Source organism: Moschus berezovskii, chromosome 5 (genome assembly GCF_049115385.1).
Source record: "Moschus berezovskii isolate FMDL1 chromosome 5, NW_MosBer_1.0, whole genome shotgun sequence".
In the NCBI taxonomy this organism is placed as follows: domain Eukaryota; kingdom Metazoa; phylum Chordata; class Mammalia; order Artiodactyla; family Moschidae; genus Moschus; species Moschus berezovskii.
Genome location: NC_142464.1, coordinates 48,051,803 through 48,074,687, shown reverse-complemented (window position 1 = coordinate 48,074,687; position 22,885 = coordinate 48,051,803). Strand labels below are relative to the sequence as shown.

Genomic DNA, 22,885 nt, shown 5'->3' with positions numbered 1-22,885 from the left:
CTCCCGCCCCCAACCTTTCCCAGCATCAGAGTCTTTTCCAGTGAGTCAACTCGTCGCATGAGGTGGCCAAAGTATTGGAGTTTCAGCTTTAGCATCAGTCCCTCCAATGAACATCCAGGATTGATCTCCTTTAGAATGGACTGGTTGGATCTCCTTGCAGTATAAGGGACTCTCAAGAGTCTTCTCCAACACCACAGTTCAAAAGCATCGATTCTTCGGCGATCAGCTTTCTTCACAGTCCAACTCTCACATCCATACATGACCACGGGAAATGTATGAAAATTCAGTAACAATTGAAGCTATGTTTCCTACTGTCTCTAGAAGAAACAGGAAAATAAGGAATGAAGCTGCAAAGGACAGGGTAAGGGGGAGAAAGGGAAAGAAAGGGGAAAGAGGAGACAGGAGGAAGGAAAGTGAAGAATGGAACAGTGAAAGGGAGGACAGGAAAGGATCCACAGGAACGGGAAAGGAGATCTCATAGCAAAAGATGCCATTTACCACCTGGAGCGGCAGCAGGAAGTGACTGACTCTTAGGTAATAAACAGGATTGACATGCTTAGGAAGAGGCTATTTCAGTGCTAAAGAACAGAGAAATGGCAACCTAAATCAAAAGTCCAAATACAAAAAGTAGTTGGGGTGAAATTGAAAGCAATACATTAAAGCATCATTTTATTAATTTCTTCTGTAAGCAATCTTTCTCTTCCCACAAATAATAAGCGAGTTGGGAAAGTAAATGTTGCTGAAGGCAACTGAGTACCTGTGAGACATAAGTGAAGTATGTGCCATTGACATTCTCTTACCCTCAAGAGGCTTAGGGGCCAGAAGGGTACCACTGATGTTACAAAGGTGGTAACAAAGGCCTCCTTAGCCAACTTTCCTGTCCCTCTCCTCTCCTCTTCTCCAAGTGAGATGGTTGGAACTGTTGATCTCTAAGTTCCATCATAGCTAAGAAAAATATAACTATGATTTTTAGTAAGAGGCAGCTAAAAGTAGAACTGTATCTTCAATTTAAGAAGTGAAAAGATTAGCATATGATGAAAAAAATGGGCTTTGGTATTTTTCTCCTAAGTATCAAAAATATACCAAAACAGACCTTTGCAGTTCTGGGCAATGACTGTTACCTGTCAAAGGGGCAGCTGCTGCTGCTAGGTCACTTCAGTCCTGTTCGATTCTGTGTGACCCCATAGACGGCAGCCCACTTGGCTCCCCAGTCCCTAGGGTTCTCCAGGCAAAAACACTGGAGTGGGTTGCCATTTCCTTCTCCAATGCGTGAAAGTGAAGTCGCTCAGTCGTGTCCGACTCTTAGCGACCCCATAGACTGCAACCCACCAGGCTCCTCCGTCCATGGGATTTTCCAGGCAAGGGTACTGGAGTGGGGTGCCATTGCCTTCTCCCAAAGGGGCAGCTACTTCCACCCAAATTTCCTCCTTATTCTCACCTCTCTTGTCTAAACATTTAACTTTTATGCAACAGAAAATGAGCATCTTTAAAAAAACAATTGAGCACTATTATGCATTCATTTGGAGAAGGAATTCTTGCCCGGAAAATCCATGGACAGAGGAGCCTGGTGGGTTACAGTCCATGCGGTTGCAAACAGTCGGACATGACTGAGCATGCACACACGTGCATTCAATTATGCCCCACTCCAATTCATTTGTTGAAGTCTTATCCTCGGTACTTCACAGTATGACCTTATTGGGAAATAAGGTTGCCAAAGATGTAACTAGTTTAAGATGAGGTCATTGGCCCTAATCCAGCTTCCCTGGTAGCTCAGCTGGTAAAGAATCCAGCTGCAATGCAGCAGACCCAGATGGATTCTTGGGTCAGGAAGATCCGCTGGAGAACCCACTCCAGTATTGTTGGGCTTCCCTGGTGGCTCAGACAGTAAAGAATGCACCTGCAAGGCGGGAGACCTGGATTCAATTCCCGAGTTGGGAAGATCCCCCGGAGAAGGGAATGTCTACCCACTCCTGTATTCTGGCCTGGCGAATCCCATGGACTGTATAGTCCACAGGGTTGCAAAGAGTCGGACACAACTGAGAGATTTTTTACTTCACTAATCCAGTATGAGTAGCATCCTTGTAAAATGGGGAAATTTAGACACAGAGACATGCATCTAGGGAAGATAATACACTAAGAGATTCAGGGAGAAGACTGACCATCTATAAGGCAAAGAGAGAGGCCAGGAACAGATCCTTCTCTCACTGTCCCCAGAAAGAACCAAGCTTGTAGGCACATTTCTTTCAGACTTTTGTTCTCCAGAGTTGTGAAGTAATAAACTTGCATTATTTAATCCACCCAGTTTGTGGTACTCTGACACTCACCCCTAACAAACCAACAGAAGTACTCTCAAAGTATTTTCCTCTAAGCATCCTGCCTATATCAATACATGTAATCTCACTTTACCTTCAAAAGGTAGGTATTAGTCTAAAGCCCACTTTTACACAAATGGGGAAGCTGAGACACACAAAAGTGATGCTAAATTTCATATTCCATAAGTGTCAGAGCCAGGATCCAAACACAGTCAGTTTACCTCAGAGTCCGTGAGTTTAGTCACCATACCTACAGCCTCTCATAGAGAACAACTCCTAAGAGACAAACTCTGCCAGGTTTTGCTAATACTTCTTCCATATGCTGCTCACTGTTCACCCTGGCAAAAACCTTCCTGCCTCAGATGGCTCCAGCCAACCTCTCCACATCCCATTACCTTTCCTGGAATGGGCTGTACATCTCCTACGTGTACTCCAGAGAAGCACTTACTATGTGGTATTATAACTGCTATTCAGTTGCTTGTTTCTCCCAGTAGATTTGGAGTCCTTGGAGCAACTGAATAGGGTCATTCATGGTCATTTATAAATCCATATAAAAAAATGTCATTTTATATATTGGTTTACTTTTAAATCTTAAAGAGTAAACCTAGCACATCAAAAGAATTCAATACATATTTGTCAAATGAGTAAATCACTGCTAAAGGAAGTCCTAAGGAATTCTGTTGGAGTTAACTTGAGGAGCTATACACACATATAGATACCCATGTATATTACATGCACACATAAAAGCCATGGGCCTTCCCCAGTGGCTCAGACAGTAAAGAGTCTGCCTGCAATGAGGGAGACCCAGGTTCGATCCCTTGGTTGGGAAGATCCCCTGGAGAAGTAAATGACAAGAAGGAAATGACACTCCAGTATTCCTACCTGGAAAATCCCATGGACGGAGGAGCCTGGTGGTTCACATCACCAGTATTGAAAAAGAGATACAACTAAGTGACTAACACATATTAGCTATATGAAAAGAGAGACAAGATTTTAGAATGAATGACACCAAGGCATTAATACTGGTTATTATTAAACTTACATTTGAAATGGTAAACACTTGACTTCCTTGAAAACTTTCCTTCAGAGAAATGGAATCGACTATTTGTAAAACACCGCACACACTAGAAAGTTGCTGCTGCTGCTGCTAAGTCACTTCAGTCGTGTCCGACTCTGTGTGACCCCATAGACCGAAGCCCACCAGGAAGTTAGGCATTTCAAAATTGGGGTTCATGTTACATATCATTGTAAACTGAAATCCAGGAGAGCTGATCCGATAGAAATCAACAACAGAATTAAAATCAGTGACAAAAAGTGGTTTTCTTGAGTGTGATAATAAAAGCAGGATTAGTTGATGTTTTTCTTCCAGCAATGAACATTTGGTTCTATCTTTCAGAAAGCTGCCAAACTAATTTTGATTATAAATTCCCTAGCAATTCTAAAATGCCATGGGAAGAGAGGTCAAAGACAGATGTGTTAGTTGAAAGAAGTGACTCAGGATTAGAAATGCTGCTTTGCATATAAATATAATGACATTTAGCATCCCACACCTATTATTTACAAGGAACTGAAAATGGGAAAATAATATTTGTATATGTAAACACTCTCGCACAGTAAATCCATATCTGGTGGTTTCTTTAAAGGCAACTTGTAAGGTTTATAAAATAATATGTTTATCCTATTTTGAAAAATGGCATTTCAGAATACAAGATATATAAGTTAAGAGATCTTTTCAAACTTTATAGTTTTCTATATATAGGTCTTTTGTTTCTTTAGGTAGATATATTCCTAAGTATTTTATTCTTTTCGTTGCAACAGTGAATGGAATTGTTTCCTTAATTCCTCTTTCTATTTTCTCATTATTAGTGTATAGGAATGCAAGGGATTTCTGTGTGTTGATTTTATATCCTGCAACTTTACTATAATCATTGATTAGCTCTAGTAATTTTCTGGTAGAGTCTTTAGGGTTTTCTGTGTAGAGGATCATGTCACCTGCAAACAGTGAGAGTTGTACTTCTTCTTTTCCAATTTGGATTCCTTTTATGTTTTTTTCTGCTTTGACTTCTGTGGCCAAAACTTCCAAAACTATGTTGAATAGTAGTGGTGAGAGTGGGCACCCTTGTCTTGTTCCTGACTTTAGGGGAAACGCTTTCAATTTTTCACCATTGAGGATAATGTTTGCTGTGGGTTTGTCATATATAGCTTTTATTACGTTGAGGAATGTTCCTTCTATTCCTGCCTTCCGGAGGGTTTTTATCATAAATGGATGTTGAATTTTGTCAAAGGCTTTCTCTGCATCTATTGAGATAATCATATGGTTTTTATTTTTCATTTTGTTAATGTGGTGTATTACATTGATTGATTTGCGGATATTGAAGAATCCTTGCATTCCTGGGATAAAGCCCACTTGGTCATGATGTATGATCTTTTTAATGTGTTGTTGGATTCTGATTGCTAGAATTTTGTTAAGGATTTTTGCATCTATGTTCATCAGTGATATTGGCCCATAGTTTTCTCTTTTTTGTGTGGCATCTTTGTCAGGTTTTGGTACTAGGGTGATGGTGGCCTCATAGAATGAGTTTGGAAGTTTACCTTCCTCAGCAATTTTCTGGAAGAGTTGAGTAGAATAGGTGTTAGCTCTTCTCTAAATTTTTGGTAGAATTCAGCTGTGAAGCCGTCTGAACCTGGGCTTTTGTCTGCTGGAAGATTTCTGATTACAGTTTCAATTTCCATGCTTGTGATGGGTGTGTTAAGATGTTCTATTTCTTCCTTGTTCAGTTTTGGAAAGTTGTACTTTTCTAAGAATTTGTCCATTTCTTCCAAGTTGTCCATTTTATTGGCCTATAATTGCTGATAGCAGTCTCTTATGATCCTTTGTATTTCTGTGTTGTCTGTTGTGATCTCTCCATTTTCATTTCTAATTTTATTGATTTGATTTTTCTCCCTTTGTTTCTTGATGAATCTGGCTAGTGGTTTGTCAATTTTATTTACCCTCTCAAACTTTACATAGAGAAATACTACTCAACATCAATACGCTTGCTTTCAAGTTTGGTATTAAGTTGCTTGAAGTTGTGAATGGCCTTAAGCATCTCCTTTTCTATGCTTTGTTTTATCTTACCCAGTGTTTGTAGATGTGTAAAACTGGGAGAGTAGACATACCGACAAGGATCATAAAAATGGGAAATCAAGATTTTTCTCTAGTTTAAAAGTCAAAATTTAGCAGGATCTATCCAGCAGTCATGGAGAAGGCAATGGCAAGCCGCTCCAGTACTATTGCCTAGAAAATCCGATGGATGGAGGAGCCTGGTAGGCTGCAGTCCGTGGGGTCGCTAAGGGTCGGACACGACTGAGCAAATTCACTTTCACTTTTCACTTTCACACATTGGAGAAGGAAACGGCAACCCACTCCAGTATTCTTGCCTGGAGAATCCCAGGGACGGGGGAGCCTGGTGGGCTTCTGTCTATGGGGTCACACAGAGTTGGACATGACTGAAGTGACTTAGCAGCAGCAGCATCCAGCAGTCATGTACGGATATGAGAGGTGGATCATAAAGAAGGCAGAGCAACAAACAATTGATGCTTTCAAACTGTGGTGCTGGAAAAGGCTTTTCAGAGTCTGTTGGACTTCAAAGAGATCAGATCAGTCAATCCTAAAAGAAATCAACTCTGAATACTCATTGGAAGGACTAATGCTGAAGCTCCAATACTCTGTCCAACTGATGTGAAGACTCAAGTTATTGGAAAAAACCCTGATGCTGGGAAAGACTGAAGGCAAAGGGAGAAGGGGATGACAGATGATGAGACAGTTTAGATAGCATCAGTGATTCACGTGGATATGAATCTGAGCAAACTCAGGGAGACAGGGGAGGACAGAGGAGCCTGGTGTACCACAGTCCATACAGTCGCAAAGAGGAAGACATGACTTAGCAACTGAACAACATCATGCTATAGTACAGAGAAAAATATAAAAATTAGCAAAGACTACCCTGGTATGACTCCATTCTTCACAGCTGTTCTCTGAACAGTAGTTGTTTATCTCTGCCGCTTTCTCTTCCACATAATTGCACACCACCTGCCCATGGAAGACTGGATAGACATGGACACGAGCCCCCAAGGCCCCACAACTATCTTTTTTGCTTGTGAACTAAAGGCTGACAAAGATTATCCCTTTAAGGTGGATAATAGTGAAAATGAGCATCAGTCATCTTTAAGAATGATCAGTTTGCGGCTGGTTCAACAGACCAAGTGCATGCTGTTGAAGCAAAGGCAATGAATCATGGAGGCAGTCCAATTAAAGCAACACAAGCAACTTTGAAAACGTCTATATAGCCAACAGTTTCCCTTACGGGCTTTGAAGTAACACCACCTGTGGACCTGTGGTTGAAGTATAGGTCAGGGCCTCTGTGTATCAGTGGACAGCACTTAGTAGCTGTGAAGGAAGATTCAGTCAGAAAACGAAGAGGAGGAGGATGTGACTCTGGAAATCATTTCACAAAATAAGTAAAACTTGCTGTTGAAGATGAAGATGGTGATGATAATGAAGGTGATGACGGCCCTAATGATGAGCCAGCTGAAGGAAAAGTTCCAGTAAAGAAATCTGTTTGAGATACTCTGGCCAAAAGTGCACAAAAATCAAACCAGAATGGAAAAAACTCAAAATCATCAATATCAAGATCAAAAGGTCAAGACTCTTTCAAAAAAACAGGAAAAGACTCCTAAAACATGGGAAGGACCTACCTTTGCAGAAGACATTAAAGTAAAAATGCAAGCAAGTGTAGAAAAAGAGGGTATCCTTCTCCAAGTGGAGGCCAAGTTCATCAGTAATGTGAACAACAGTATCCAGATGACTTATCAAGAGGCTATTTAGATCTATGGCAGTGGAGGAAGTCTATTTAAGAAAATAGTTTAAACTCTTTGTTAAAATCTCCCATCTTATTTCATTCCTGTAACAGTTGCTATCTGGCTGTCCTTTCTACAATGCACAGGGAGAACTTTCCCTACTATGTCTGATAAATGATGTTCAGGTTCCATTGCTAAGAATGTGTTGTCCAAGATGTGTGTGTGTTTTGTTTTTTTTTTTTAGTTTTTGAAGATGGAACTCCACCCTTTGCTTGGTTTTCTAAGTACGTATAGAATGTTATGATAAGACATAGTAGTAGTGGTGGTCAGACAAATGGAAATGAAGGGGAGACAAAAATATATATGTGAAATAAACTCAGTTATTTTTTAAAAAATTAGCTAAGATCATTCATACTTACAAATAGAACAATGTTAATTTTGAAAGTTACAGAATCTAAAGAATGGTTCATCCTTTACTCTTTGGGTTCGTTTTCCACTCTAATTTTTATGAATTTAATGAGGCCTAAAAGAATGTCCAGTAATCATTCTAAAACCACAAACTCTGAAAGCAGATAAACCCAGGTCTGAGGCCAAGTTCTGCCCTTTATGCACCATTTGACATCAAGCAAATTCCTCTTGCTGCTGCTGCTGCTAAGTCGCATCAGTAGTGTCCGACTCTGTGTGACCCCATAGATGGCAGCCCACCAGGCTCCGCCATCCCTGGGATTCTCCAGGCAAGAACACTACAGTGGGTTGCCATTTCCTTCTCCAATGCATGAAAGTGAAAAGTGAAAGTGAAGTCACTCAGTTGTGTCCGACTCTTAGCGACCCAATGGACTGCAGCCCACCAGGCTCCTCCGTCCATGGGATTTCCCAGACAAGAGTACTGGAGTGGGGTGCCATTGCCTTCTCCAAAATTCCTCTTATATATATATATAAATATATATTCCTCCATGTGTAGAATGGGGATAAAAATCAACCTATCCCCAGAACTGGTTTGAAGACTAAATGAAATTAGGCTTCCAAGTATCTGGCACAGCGGTGGTACAAATAAAGAATTTCCCTTAAGTATTAGGCATCAAAAGACTGTAAAAGTTTAGCTTAAGAATAAGATAGCCGGAACTCTTTTAGTTCACTCAAAGGAACTGAGTGATGATAACAGTGAAGGAGGACTGGAATTTCTCTTTTTGCTAAAAATGTATGACACAGAATACTTATTGATGAAACCTAAGTGGCTACGTATGTTTTTCTGAGTTCTTCCTTGTACTTTAAATAAGTAAATATGCCATCACCAGGCAAGTTAAGATACAGTATTTTTGTGAATCCATATATATGGAAAGTGGCCCCCAAACAACACTCATTGCCTATTTAGTGAATGAAAAATAATTTGTGACCCATCTCCTTTTGGTAAGGTACAAAGCTGGGTACCGATGAAAATCTCATGGGGTTTTTGAACCTTGGGTAAGCATTAGGGCAACAAACAATGATGTGTGTCTGCAAGGGCATAAAGTGACATGGGAGATGGTCCAGGGAAGGGGTAGGGGCATCTTACAGAATCACTCTGGCAGCTCTTGAAGAAAAGATGAGAGAGGACAGCAGAGCAAACCTTATGACACCCCCATGTGGATGAAAAAAACGTGTTCCTTTCTCAATACAATCACATAAACGTATATTCTGTCGAAAAACATGCTTTGCTCTTTTTTCATAATAAATATACAAATGTGTGTATGAATGGTAATGGATGTGAGTGGGTGTGTGTGGCAGGTGATCTGAGTCTGTGGAAATGTGTACGCGTGTGCATTTGAATGTTTATATCACTGTGTGTGGTGTGTGCATGGCTGTGTGAGAGTGGGCACGTGTTTGAGTGTGCGTGAATGGGAGGTTTCACTGACCTCTGAATGGTGTCCCTTAGATGGGTGCCTTGTGCATTCTAGAGCCTGCAAAACTGTAAGTGGCAGCTCCAAGAAAGAGGTGAGCCAACAGAGGTTAGGAAGAACAAACAAGAAACTATGTCATCCCAAAAGAACTGAAGACGGTCTTTGCTAGAGGTGGAGATTTGTTGAAAGAAAAGTAATACTATTTGAAAGGTATTTATGAAACTGATGCCTAGTGACTTGATCATTGAGAAGATGCTGAGGCGGAATCGAGTTTTGGATAGCAAATAAATAAATAAATGTCATTTATCATGCATGTGTTTTCTCCAAATCTCCAAAATTTACCCATGGGAGTTGGAACTGCCTCTATGTTATGGGAAACGTAGAACGTTCACTTGCTCAAGGTTCAGTTCAGTTCAGTTCAGTCGCTCAGTCGTGTCCGACTCTCCGCGACCCCATGAACCACAAGCACACCAGGCCTCCCTGTCCATCACCAACTCCCGGAGTTCACTCACACTCATGTCCATCGAGTAGCATACTGGAGATCAGTGGAGAAATAAGTCTAGAAGGAATAAAGGGATGGAGCAAAAGCAAAACCAATACCTAGTTGTGGATGTGACCAGTGATAGAAGCAAGGTCTGGTGCTCAAGATTACAACACTAATAAATGATGACACTGGTATTTGAATCCAGATGAGTCCAATTCCAAAACAGATGCTTGTAGTCACTGTCAAAGCTATTCATCGAGGTTGTGAATTCAGGAAGTATACGGTAGTTTGAGGGGAAAGAAAAGGAATTATCTTTCACTGCTGCTAACTTTGGGATGCCCATGCAGGTCTAAATGAAATTGTCGAAGAAAGCTGAGGATTTCAATCTTGGAACCACTTAAAGTCTAGAATTAAAACTCCTGACTCAGCAAATCATATTGCTGGTCCCAGGCATATACGCCACCATTTAAAAAACTTGTATCATGAATGCACAGAGAAGTATTATTTAGGAAAGCTGTACCCTCATAAGATGCTTATTCTTCCTGTGTAGGTTACCTTATTCAACCAGACGCATGGAGTGATTCAGAAAGGATGAGAATTATTAGGTCAGAAATGCAAGGACAAAAAAGAATGTTTTAATTTTCAAAACAGAATTTTTGAGTTTACTCCAGCCAATCTTTGTGGAAAGAGAAAGGAGTTTTCTACATTTTGAAAGCTCTCTGTCACAGATCAAGAATGAAACCTGGTCAAATTTTAGTTCCATCTAGTTTTAGTTGCACATATGATATTAGGCAGTGGTTCTCAAACTTTGGCAGACATCACAATCACCAGGAGGGCATGCTGAAACCCTGCTTCCAGGTCCCTCCCCTAGGTGTTCTGATTCAGTGATTAGGGTTAGGGCTGGAGAATTTTCATTCCTAGCAATTTCTCTTATGATGTGGTATCGCTAGTACAGAGTACTCAGAATTATTCATGTAAGAAAAGTCTTCTTGTTCCTGGCCCCTGCCTATACAAAATAGAAAACCTTTCAAGGAAAGAAGAAGAACAGAGATCTGGAAGGGATATAAAAGTGAAAGTGTTACTCACTCAGTCATGTCCAGCCCTTCGTGATCCCATGGACTACAGCCTGCCAGGCTCCTCTATCCATGGGGTTCTCCAGGCAAGAATACTGGAGTGGGTAGCTATTCCCTTCTCCAGGAGATCTTCCTGACTCAGGGATGGAACCTGAGTCTCCTGAGCTGCAGGCAGATTCTTTACCAGAAGGGACATAACTAGGCTGAAAATGATACACAAATATCATAAAAGAAGACACCAAAGTTCTTCAGCCAAGAAAGTAGAAGCTTAACATATAATCACTTCCACTGTCCCAGGTATGATGAGTGACAGGGGCAAGCTAAGACTGGACTGGTGCTCTACTTCTTTTTATACCCAGCGCGATGCAAAAGCAGTGAAGCAGGAGAGGGAGAGGGACAGGGAGGACTGTGCACAGATGCACCTGACATAGCAATCTGATCTGGGATCGCTGTGCATGAAACCCAATCAATCCTGTGTGCCTGGAAAAGATGAAACATGTCAAGAAGAAGGGCAGACAAAGAGTGACCAATCCAAAGATTCTAGAGATTGGGGGTCAGCAAACACTTTCCTAAAACTGATTTAACAGTGAGACTTCCCTGGCAGTCCAGTGGGTAAGACTCCATGCAGCCAATGCAAAGGGTATGGATTCCATCCCCCCAAAATAAACAAACACATGATAAAATAAAATTGAGTTAACACAGGCTTCTGCAATAAATGAACCATGAACTTCCAGATGTTCAAGCTGTTTTTAAAAAAGGCAGAGGAGCCAGAGATCAAATTGCCAACATCCGCTGGATCATGGAAAAAGCAAGAGAGTTTCAGAAAAACATCTATTTCGGCTTCATCGACTATGCCAAAGCCTTTGACTGTGTGGATCACAATAAACTGTGGAAAATTCTGAAAGAAATGGGAATACCAGACCACCTGACCTGCCTCTTGAGAAATCTGTATGCAGGTCAGGAAGCAACAGTTAGAACTGGACATGGAACAACAGACTGGTTCCAAATAGGAAAAGGAGTATGTCAAGGCTGTATATTGTCACCCTACTTATTTAACTTCTATGCAGAGTACATCATGAGAAATGCTGGGCTGGAGGAAGCACAAGCTGGAATCAAGATTGCCAGGAGAAATATCAATAACCTCAGATATGCAGATGACACCACCGTTATGGCAGAAAGTGAAGAGGAACTCAAAAGCCTCTTGATGAAAGTGAAAGAGGAGAGTGAATAAGTTGGCTTAAAGCTCAACATTCAGAAAACTAAGATCATGGCATCTGGTCCCATCACTTCATGGGAAATAGATGGGGAAACAGTGAAAACAGTGTCAGACTTAATTTTTCTGGGCTCCCAGATCACTGCAGATGGTGACTGCAGCCATGAAATTAAAGGACACTTACTCCTTGGAAGGAAAGTTATGACCAACCTAAACAGCATATTCGGAGAAGGCAATGGCAAGCCACTCCAGTACTCTTGCCTAGAAAATCCCATGGACAGAGGAGCCTGGTAGGCTGCAGTCCATGGGGTCACTACGAGTCAGACATGACTGAGCGACTTCACTTTCCTTTTTCACTTTCACACATTGGAGAAGGAAATGGCAACCCACTCCAGTGTTCTTGCCTGGAGAATCCCAGGGACGGGGGAGCCGGATCGGCTGCCATCTATGGGGTCACACAGAGTCGGACACGACTGAAGTGACTTAGCAGCAGCAGACAGCATATTAAAGAGCAGAGACATTACTTTGCCAACCAAGGTCCACCTAGTCAAGGCTATGGTTTATCCAGTGGTCATATATGGATGTGAGAGTTGGACTATAAAGAAAGCTGAGTGCCGAAGAATTGATGCTTTTGAACTGTGGTGTTGGAGAAGACTCTTGAGAATCCCTTGGACTGCGAGGAGATCCAACCAGTCCATCCTAAAGGAGATCAGTCCTGGGTGTTCATTGGAAGGACTGATGAAGCTGAAACTCCAAAACTTTGGCCACCTGATGAGAAGAGCTGACTCACTGGAAAAGACCTTGATGCTGGGAGGGATTGGGGGCAGGAGGAGAAGGGGACAACAGAGAATGAGATGGCTGGATGGAATCACTGACTCGGTGGGCATGGGTTTGGGTGGACTCTGGGAGTTGGTGATGGACAGGGAGGCCTGGTGTGCTGCGATTCATTGGGTCGCAAAGAGTCGGATACAACTGAGTGACTGAACTGAACTGAACACTGGTTTATAACATTAAATATTTCAGGTGTACATTATATTTCAACTTCTGTATTCATAGTGTGCTCACCACCAAGGACAGGGAAGCCTAGCGTGCTCCATTTCATGGGGTTGCAAAGAGCTGGATACAACTTAGTGGCTGAACAACAACAAAAATTCCCTTATAGTGTGTTCACCACCAAAGGTTTAGTTCCTATCAGTCATCACATAGATGACCTCCTTTACCCATATCACCTTCCCCCAATCCTCTTCCCCCTTTGGTAACCTCTTTCCCCTTTAGTAACCATTACTTTGTTCTCTGTATTTAGGTGTTTGTTTTTGCTTTGTGTTTTTTGTTGTATTTCACACATGAGTAAAATCACACAGCATTTGTCTTTCTCATCTGCGTCATTTCACTTAAAATAATATCCACAAGGTCCATCCGTGTTGTCACAAACTGCAGAGTTTCGTTTTTTTTATGGCTAAGTAGTATGCCACTGTGTGTATATGGATCTATACATATAACACAGCTTCTTTATTTCATATGTAGATGGGCATTCAGGTTGTTTCCATATCTTGTCTATCGTACATAATGATAGAATGAACATAGACACAAAGATGCCTACATTTTTTTGGATTAATTTTTTGTATTTTTCAAAGAAATGCCCAGAAGTGGAATGTCTGGATCATATGGTAGTTCTATTATTAATTTTTTGTAAGAATTGCCATACTATTGTCCATAATGGCTGCACCAAAGAACATAACCAACAGCAGTGTATAAGGATTCTCTTTTCTCCACATCTCTAACACTTGTTCTTATCTTTTGGACAACAGTCATTATGAAGTTCATGAAGTGATATCTCATTGTGGTTTTGATTTTCACTTCCATAATAATTTGTGATACTGAACATCTTCCCATGTGCTACACTGGCCATCTGTATATCCTTTTGAGAAAAATGTCTATTTAGGTCTCAAGCCAATTTTTCAATTTAGTTGTTTGTTTTGTCATAGTTGAATTGTGTAAGTTCTTTATATTTTTTGGATATTATCCCCTTATTGGATATGAGTTGCAAATATCTTCTCCCATTTGGTAGATTATCTTTTCATCTTGCCTTCCTTGGAAAGACTTTATTTTCTTCTTAATATCTAAAAGATAAATTTACGGGTTAGTATTTTCTTGGCTGATATTTTTTATCATTCAATATTTTGATTATGTCATTCCATTCACTGTTGCAATGTTGAGTTTCTTTTGAAAAATATGCTGATAGCTTAACGGGGGTTCCTTTGTAGGTTACTGTCTTTCTTTCCTGTTGGCCTTTAATATTCTTCCTTTGTCACTGACTTTTGAAAATTTTAATATGTCTTAGAGGTTTTTTTGCACTGAGTTAATTAAGGATCCTCTTAGCTTCATGAGCTTGTATAATCCACTTCCTACCCCAGGTCTGAGAAGTTCTCAGCAATTATTTCTTTAAATAAACTCTCTGCACCCTTCTCCCTCTCCATTATCTTTATGCTGCCTTTCCCAATGGAGTCAAATAGTTCTCATAAAATTTCCTCATTTAAAAAAGAGCTCAGTTAACTCTCCTCTTCTACCTGTATCTTTTTGATATTTGTATCTTTGAGCTCACTAATTCTCTCTTCCATATGATCTGCTCTATTTACAGTGTTTTCTAGGGCATTCTTCATCTCACTTATTGAATTCTTCAGCTCCAAATTTCTGTTTTGTTATTTTTTAGATTTTCAATCTTCTTAGCAGAATATCCCTTCTGCTCACCAATTTTATTCTTGTACTCACTGAACTTCCTTTTTGAGTTTTCTTGTAGCTTGTTAAGTTTCTTCGTAACAACTATTTTGAATTGTCTATCAGTTAGACAGCAACATAATATGACTTTTAAGTTTGGTTGTTGGAGAACTTTGATTATCACTTTGTAATACTGTGTTACTGTAGTTTTTCATGATGCTTGATGAGTTGTTCCTCTGCCAGCATACTTGAAGTAGCTAACATCTTTCTTACTCAGGTAAAGCTTTTTTAAAAAAAGTTTTATTGGAGTATAGTTGCTTTACAATGTTTTGTTAGTTTCTACAGTACAGCAAAGTGAATCAACTATACTTATACATCGTGATCCTGCTCAGTCGCTAAATCATGTCCGACTCTTAGGATCCTATGGACTGTTGCCCACCAGGCCCACTTATCCATGGAATTTTCAAGACAAGAATACCGGGGTGGGTTGCCATTTCCTCCTCAAAGAGGTTTTACCTACTGAAACATTGAACCTGCATCTCCTTCATTGGCAGGCAGATTCTTTTCCAGTGAGCTACCTGCAAGCTCATAGGTATACATGTATCCCTTCTTTTTTGGATTTCCTTCCCATTTTTTACTTTGATTCTAACAATCCGATAGGTTGGTTATTATAAGTATTTCTTTTATTTTTCAGTAGGTGGCGCTACAGCACAAGTTTTTTTATTTCTCCTATGAGCAGCCTCGGAGAAGGCAATGGCAAGCCACTCCAGTACTCTTGCCTAGAAAATCCCATGGATGGAGGAGCCTGGTAGGCTGCAGTCCGTGGGGTTGCTAAGGGTCGGACACGACTGAGCGACTTCACTTTCACTTTTCACTTTCACACATTGGAGAAGGAAATGGCAACCCACTCCAGTATTCTTGCCTGGATAATCCCAGGGACGGGGGACCCTGGTGGGCTTCTGTCTATGGGGTCACACAGAGTCGGACACGACTGAAGTGACACAGCAGCAGCAGCAGCAGCATGAGCAGCCTCTCAAAGATTTGCGAATCAGCACTTTACACCCTCTAACTCCTCTTCCAGACATGTTGCCAGTGGCCTCCATGCTGCTGCTCATGCCTTTAGGGTCACTGATGCCTTGCTGTTGCCTACTGCCAGTGTCGTTGCCTTTGGCATTGCTGCTGGGCTTATTGTGCTTGCACAAGAGGGCGTGGGGGAGGATGGGAGGAGCCAGAATTGCAGGTGCTGGCTCAGATGATAAAGAGTCTGCCTGCAGTATAGGAGACCCAGGTTCCATACCGGGGTTGGGAGGATACCATGGAGGAGGGCATGGCAACCCACTCCAGTATCCTGGCCTAGAGAATCCCACGGACAGAGGAGCCTGGTGGGCTGCAGTACACGGGGTTGCACAGAGTCAGACAGGACTGAGTGATAAGTGATGAACACTTTCACTTTCTTTTTCTTTCAGGGTTGCTGGGTTTCTGGGGACCACTCCCTCAAGCAGGGGGCCTGGAGTTACGTGTGTTGCTGCAACTGGAGGAATGGGGAGGGGTAAGCGAGAGGGGTCATAGGTCCTGCCATCACTGATGCCTGGGTCCTTGAGATCCCTGGGGCTGCTGAGGCTGGGAGGCTGGGAGGCTGGAATCAGATGCCCTGCTGCCTCTGCTACTACTGGATTCTCTGGAGCTGCAGGCACAGCGAGAGCTAGGGGGCCAAAACTGCAGGCATCACTTTAGCAGTTCGCTCAGCTCTGCCTCCCCTTGGTGTTCAGTCCACCATCTTCAGATACACAAATATGCAGATCTCCCCAGCATCCTGGTGTGAGGAATAGAGAAGCCTTTGTTGAGATATGTATGCTTTACTATGTGCAGACTGAGAGGAAGAGACAAAAACAGCATAGCATCTCCTACTGCCATGATGCTGACCTTCCTCTAGGCAAATGTTTTTTGAAAAGGGCCAGGTGGTAAATGTTTGAGGTGCCGTGCAATCTTTGTAGAAATGACTACCCTGTGTGGCTGGAGAACTAAAACAGACATAGATGATGCACACAGGGATTGACGTGGCTGGATTTTGCCCACAGCAGCTGGATTTTGTTTGCATGCTGTAGTTTGCCAACCCCTGCTATACACTATGGGGATCTCAAAATTCAGTAGCAAAGGAACCTCCTTTCAACCCTATATAAGCTTTACCATCCTCAAATGGCCAGACCTTGGTGGAAAAGAACATAAGATATTTGGGGACAATACAAGGCGTCCTCTCAAGACAATATCATACAATACCTCTGACCCCAGAGAAATCCAAGAGGACAAACAACACAGAGAACAGAAGCATCTGGCTCATATCATGGGACATGGGAATGGAACCCTTCTCCCAGCTCAGAAGGTAAAAACCTGGGTTCGATCCCTGGGTTGGGAAGATCCCCTGGAGAAGGGAATGGAAACCCACTCCAGTATTCTTGCCTAGAGAATTCCATGGACAGAGGAACCTGGTGGGCTACAGTCCACGGGATTGTACAGAGTCGGACACGACTGAACAACTTTCACTTCACTCAGCACCAATTTAGGAAGAAAACAGGAGTACAGATTCGTTGAGAGAAGACACCTTCTTGATATGGAATAGGAACTTCAAATTGACTAAGGACTTAGTCAACTGCAATTGAATTCCTCTGAAAGAGACCAATATAACCAAAGGTGGCTGAAATAAATTTGTTTAGCAAAGTTACTTTCTCCATCAGTGCAGACAGAATGTAGTTATTGACAAATAAAACAGAATACTGTTTTTGTATATCTGAGTGTCATGTGTAAATCCCCACTGCATTACAGAAGAAAAAAAATCACTTTTGGTATCCTGTAGGTTCACAGGGGACCTCCTAAAATTGGGAGTCAGGATATAAAACACTTCCTCAGAAGAAATGATGTCAAATGTAAAGGTTCCCCTAATTCCTCATATTTACTACTCTCAGAGCAACTATCAAATTTTATCATGAGCATTCTTTTTACTTTTTTATATTTCTGCCACTGGATCAAATGCCTCAGTTGTAAGAACTACTTAAAAGGAGTTTCCCAAATACCCAAAAAAGACTCGGGGGCACAGAGTAGGTGTTTGAATTTTATGTTGCATTTATTTAAATTGATTTTACTTGACTAGAATTAAACAAATTGCTGTGAAACATCCTCATTAACTTGGTCGAGTGGCATATTCTGAGCACAACATTATAGAGAGATTGTTGCGGTTTACCACAAACACTTATAATTATTGTCAATTACCTTACAAAGTCAGAAATTGTGTTCCGACATTTCTCTTTCCAGCAGGCGACTGTGAACCTTAATCTGAGTCAGTCTGTTAAATTTCTAGTTTTAGAAATTCTCTTGCATCTCTCCTTCCATCCCACCCCTTGCCTACTCTTTTTCTATCTCATTGCACCATTTTTAAAAAATCCGAAAAACACTACACTACAGAGCTAGATTATATAAGTGGTTTTGGCTTCACTAAAGAGTCCCATTAAAAGTTGCTCAGCTTTAAGAATCAGGTTTAAAGAACTACATAAAGCATGGATAAAGAATCTGTCAAGGAAGACTTCTTATTGACTACAACTATCACGTTTTCAAGAATGGAAAGAAGAGAGAAAGTGACACAGACGATAAAAGAGAAAAAAAAAGAGCAATATTGTTGACCTTCCTTAGGAACCAATCAATCTTCAAAAGAAAACCAAGAGGAATGCTTCTACAGGGTAGACCCACTGAATTAAGTTCCAAGCCTTATTACCCCTGTAAGAATGGACTGAAAGGACCCAGCTTTAGGAAGCTTTGCCTGACAGGTTCAGCGTGCTTCCTGGAGACATAATGACTTGGTGCAGCAGTGACAAAGAGGCAACCATGCTTCAAGTTCATCATTTCCTTACCCCAAACACTGATAGCAAAAGACAGAAGGGCAATGACAGTGAACGTCTCAGAAATTGTTAATAAACTGAGTTATTCCAGGCAAATGGAAAAAAATCAGGAGAAATAAATGGTACAGTCTTTCAGCCCACAACTCTTCTGAATCAATCAACAGGGTGACAGAAATAAAATGTGTAAATATAAACTTGTTTTATTTGGAATTACATGCTTTTGTTTAGGATGTTTTCAGAGAGGCCTAAAGATGTATCAAATTACTCTTTATTTGGTTTAAAATAAATAGGGCTAAATATCTGAATTCATTTCCTTAAATTTCTCATTTCCATAGAGTTGAAAACACCACTATTCAGTTTTTTAAGAAGCTTTAAGGAAGTAAATGGTTCCCTGAATATATCTACTTGCTAACTATGTCATCACCTGTTATTTTCTCTATCAGATTAACATTTTCTGTAAGTACAGAAGAAAAACATTTCAATTACCTTCACTAAAAGTGCATTTACCTTCCACTTTTTGCCCTAGCATAGAGGAGGCACTCAATATATATTTGCTGAAAAGGCAATTGGTGAGATAGCATATTTTTGGATGTGATTCTGGGTTGAAATTTCCTGTTTTTTAAAAAAATTGAATGACTTATCTACTGGGAATTCAAATGGTTTCAAAATATAGAACGGCACTGTATGATCTAAATACAGCTTTTGAGACACTGAAACACTACCTGGCTTTCTCCTCTCTTCTTATAGGTCAGCTCAGTTCTTATCCTAATTTTCCTTTCATTTCTTCAAATACTTACTGAGTGCCTACTTACTTTGTCAGAGGCGTACACTTGGAATAAAAAAAAAAAAGTAAAAATAGCAGCTATTATTTCGCCTGCACGGATTTCTCTCCAACATCACCTATGATTGTGGTGGGACAACCAATTACAGTCCTCTCTACCCATGGGTCACCAGAATGGTCACATGACCTAGGCTTAGCCAATCTTAACATTCTATTCTCCTCTGCAGAGTTTAGTTAAAGGGTAGAAATGTGGTCAATCAAGGCTAATCATATTTCTTCCAGAGACGTGATAAATGCATTTGCGAGCAAGAGGGGCTCCCTGACTCTGTTACAATGGAAACAGTTCAGTTCAGTCACTCAGTCGTGTCCAACTCTTTGTGACCCCATGGACTGAAGCATGCCAGGCTTCCCTATCCATTACCATCTCCCAGAGCTTGCTCAAATTCATGTCCATCAAGTCAGTGATGCCATCCAACCATCTCATCCTCTGTCACCCCTTCTCCTTCTGCCTTCAATCTTTCCCAGCATCAGGGTCTTTTCCAATGAGTCAGTTCTTCGCATCAGGTGGCCAAAGTATGGGAGCTTCAGCTTCAGCATTAGTCCTTCCAATGCATATTCAGGATTGATTAAAAACCAGGTACATTAAGAGCCACAGACAGCTATCTCTTACACGATGTGCTGAGAACCTATTTATAAGTGATGGAAAACAGAGGAAAGTAGAATAAAGAATGAGAGAGAGAGGAGGAGAGAGAAGGAGAAAAGGGAAGCAAAGAGGGATGGGAAGGAGGATGGATAAGTTTGAGAACAAGAATAGACATGGACGATAATAAGATGCACATCATTTCAGCCTTTGGATCCAGATAAACCAGCAAATCCTGGACTTGCATGTTAAATGAATCAGTGAATTATGGAACAAAGCTGAAAAAAATTTCTGAAACTTGCAACTGAGTCATATAGTCTTCAACCTCAAGATTAAGACACAGTTGCACATAGCTAGTTACAGGTATTCTGCCTTGTATTATGAAGGTTAAAATGTGATATTCCATAGGCAAGTATAAAGAAATGTCAGAAATGGGACAAAAGATGTGGAAAAAAGGCACAGGAGAGAGGACAGAAAGAGCATTCCAAGTGTAGGGATATAAATGTGAGTGAAAGGCAGTAGGGCAGAGTGTTCACTCAATGTACCAGTGCTCACTTGCATTTTCTCCTCCTTAGCTATTTTCCAGGTAGGGGCACCCTTGACACAGTGTTGGCGGATGAAATGTGAGCCAAAGATTGCTGGGCTGGGTTTCTATTTTATTGAAACCAAACTAAACAAAAAAAACCCAGAAGCTGACACAGTTCTTTAATATTGCTCCTTTCCACTTAACAATATTCAATGCCTGGAATATGGAAGAAAGTTTGGAGATATGGCAGCCACATTGTGAATATAAGGTGCAAAGTCAACATACTAAAGTTGGTGCAGCAGAGAGGCAGAAAGGGCCTGGGTCTCTTGAGTCAGTGCTGAGGAGTTACAATAGCCCTTAACTGCCTACCTACCTCTTGACTTTTTTTATACAAAAACAGTTTAAGATTCAGCAATTATATGCTGTGTTACACGAATCATTCTTAACTAATACAGGGATGTTTGAAATAACAGAACATACATGAACATACATGAGAACAAATTAGAACTGATATCCAGCAGCTAAACAAAACATTTATAGGATGTACAAATATATGTTCTGAATAGTTGATATCCCATGCTGAACCTGTTGTTAAATAATTTGAGAATGACCACTCAGAAGAACAAAATTTAGTTAACTGAGGAGTACGAAGCAGTGAGAATTCAATTTGGAAACTTCACTAGGACTAGCCCTTCACCTGGAATAGATTGTGGAGAATGTGAAATATAACTCTAAGGAGGACAATTTCATTTAGTAAAGAAAATATACAATTACATACATATGTAAGTGACACATGCTATATAAAGAGTAAATTAAGTGCAATATTGAGAGCAACTCTTAGAAATTCTCTGTAGTTAGGATGCAACCCAGAAGGAACATCACGATTAACAGTTTGATTTTGTGACCTCCCAGTACCTCAATTCACTGCCTGAAAGTTTATTTTAAAACTTTAGAGTATTTGGGCTATAAAAGTCATAGTCTGGAATCAGTTATTAAATCATTGAAAACACCTGGCTCCTCACAGAAGTTATTTGCTTGCATTGGCTAATTTACATATGTGAGTGAGACAAAATGAAGTTCAAGTTTTTCTCAAAATAACCTTCAGAATAGAAAAATGCCTTACATGAAACAATTTTAAATGTTATTATACAAAATGGCAGTTATGATATTAAGCATAAAATTAAACAAAACTGGAAACTAGAAGGCAAATTTTAATAAGATGGATACTGTCTGAATTTTAGGTTATACACCTTGGCTTGATTTAATAATTTTTTAGATTTTCTTATTCCTAATTATCTGCTAACATCATAAACTTGACACTTAAGCTTTCTTTTCCTCTTTGCAGTGGAAAGTTAGTAGAGTGAATATTCCAGCTATCCTGAAATGCAGACCCTTTATGTTTCAATTATTTGAATCATTATTGAAAATGAACACTGATAACAAGCTTAAGTGCAGGTGGGCAAGATATATGAAGCTGGCTTCCCTGATGCATTATTGCATTTGCAAACACTCCATGGGGCACTAATACTCCATCCTGGAATTTCTCTAAATGTAGAGTCTGCTTTCAGAATAAATCATTTGTGTACAAGTTGACCAGCATAAAACCCTGATGAATGAGAGCAAAGATCAACTTTCCCTTCCTCATTCCTTTCAAGTTGAAAAATCAATGGAAGATGGCCTTTCCGATCTGATTTTTCTGACATATATACAATAACTTTCCTTATTCCTAACTTAAAATAGAAAGGGAAACACTAACTCAAAATACTTTTGCAAATTTTCAAGCAAATACAGTTTTTCCTCTGCCTTTTCCAATTCAATCAGCAATCTTTTCAAAGACAGAAATATTTTGGCTCATTAAAAACATTATAATGATCTGCTCTCTTATAATTTGTTGTTGTTGGAAAATACATGTTACCTAGATTTTATTGATCAGGATTTATGTTTAAATATTCTCTTTCTGGATCCTTATAGAAGTGAGCTGATTTCCTTATTCATAAAGCTTTAAGACAGCACAGGAAGTTTGTGTGTCTCTTCATAGACTTCTTTCTTTTTTCACAAAGACTGAGGGACACAGTCTTTGTGGAAGACGTTTCATTTTATTGACTGAAGTTTTATAACATTATTATTTCTATCATTAACTTACCACAGATTTCCAAAAGAACTCTGATTAAGAATATATTGCTGTGCTGTAAGAATCTACCCAAACTGAAAACCCAGTGGAAAACAGGTGTCCTACTTTTACATATCACCATGGGACAGAAAGGAAACCCAAGGACAGAAACAAGCAAAAGTAAACACAAAAATTCTTTCCAAGTTATTCTCCTTGTCTGCAGAAATAATTATGGTAAGGGAGACACAATACTATCATTTATTAATAAGTTATCAGTGATATATCTTTGTTTTCTTCTGTTTTCAAAATGGCATTCAAAATGACTTAATCATAATTTTATTTTTTTTACTGCGTATGTTAAAGATTATACACATGTTTCAAATTAAGAAAATGACATAAATCCCAAATATCTGTATTTTCTTATTTTA

At 40.2% G+C, this 22,885-nt stretch overlaps 1 protein-coding gene and 1 pseudogene across 2 annotated transcripts in view; one reads left to right on the top strand and one right to left on the bottom strand.

The window, feature by feature from the left end:
• The window catches only part of SLIT2 (slit guidance ligand 2), a 415,143-nt gene that overhangs the window by 263,247 nt on the left and 129,011 nt on the right, over nt 1–22,885 (bottom strand). The gene's annotated exons all lie outside the window — the stretch shown is intronic.
• Nucleotides 6,391–7,208, top strand: LOC129561571 (nucleophosmin pseudogene; annotated as a pseudogene).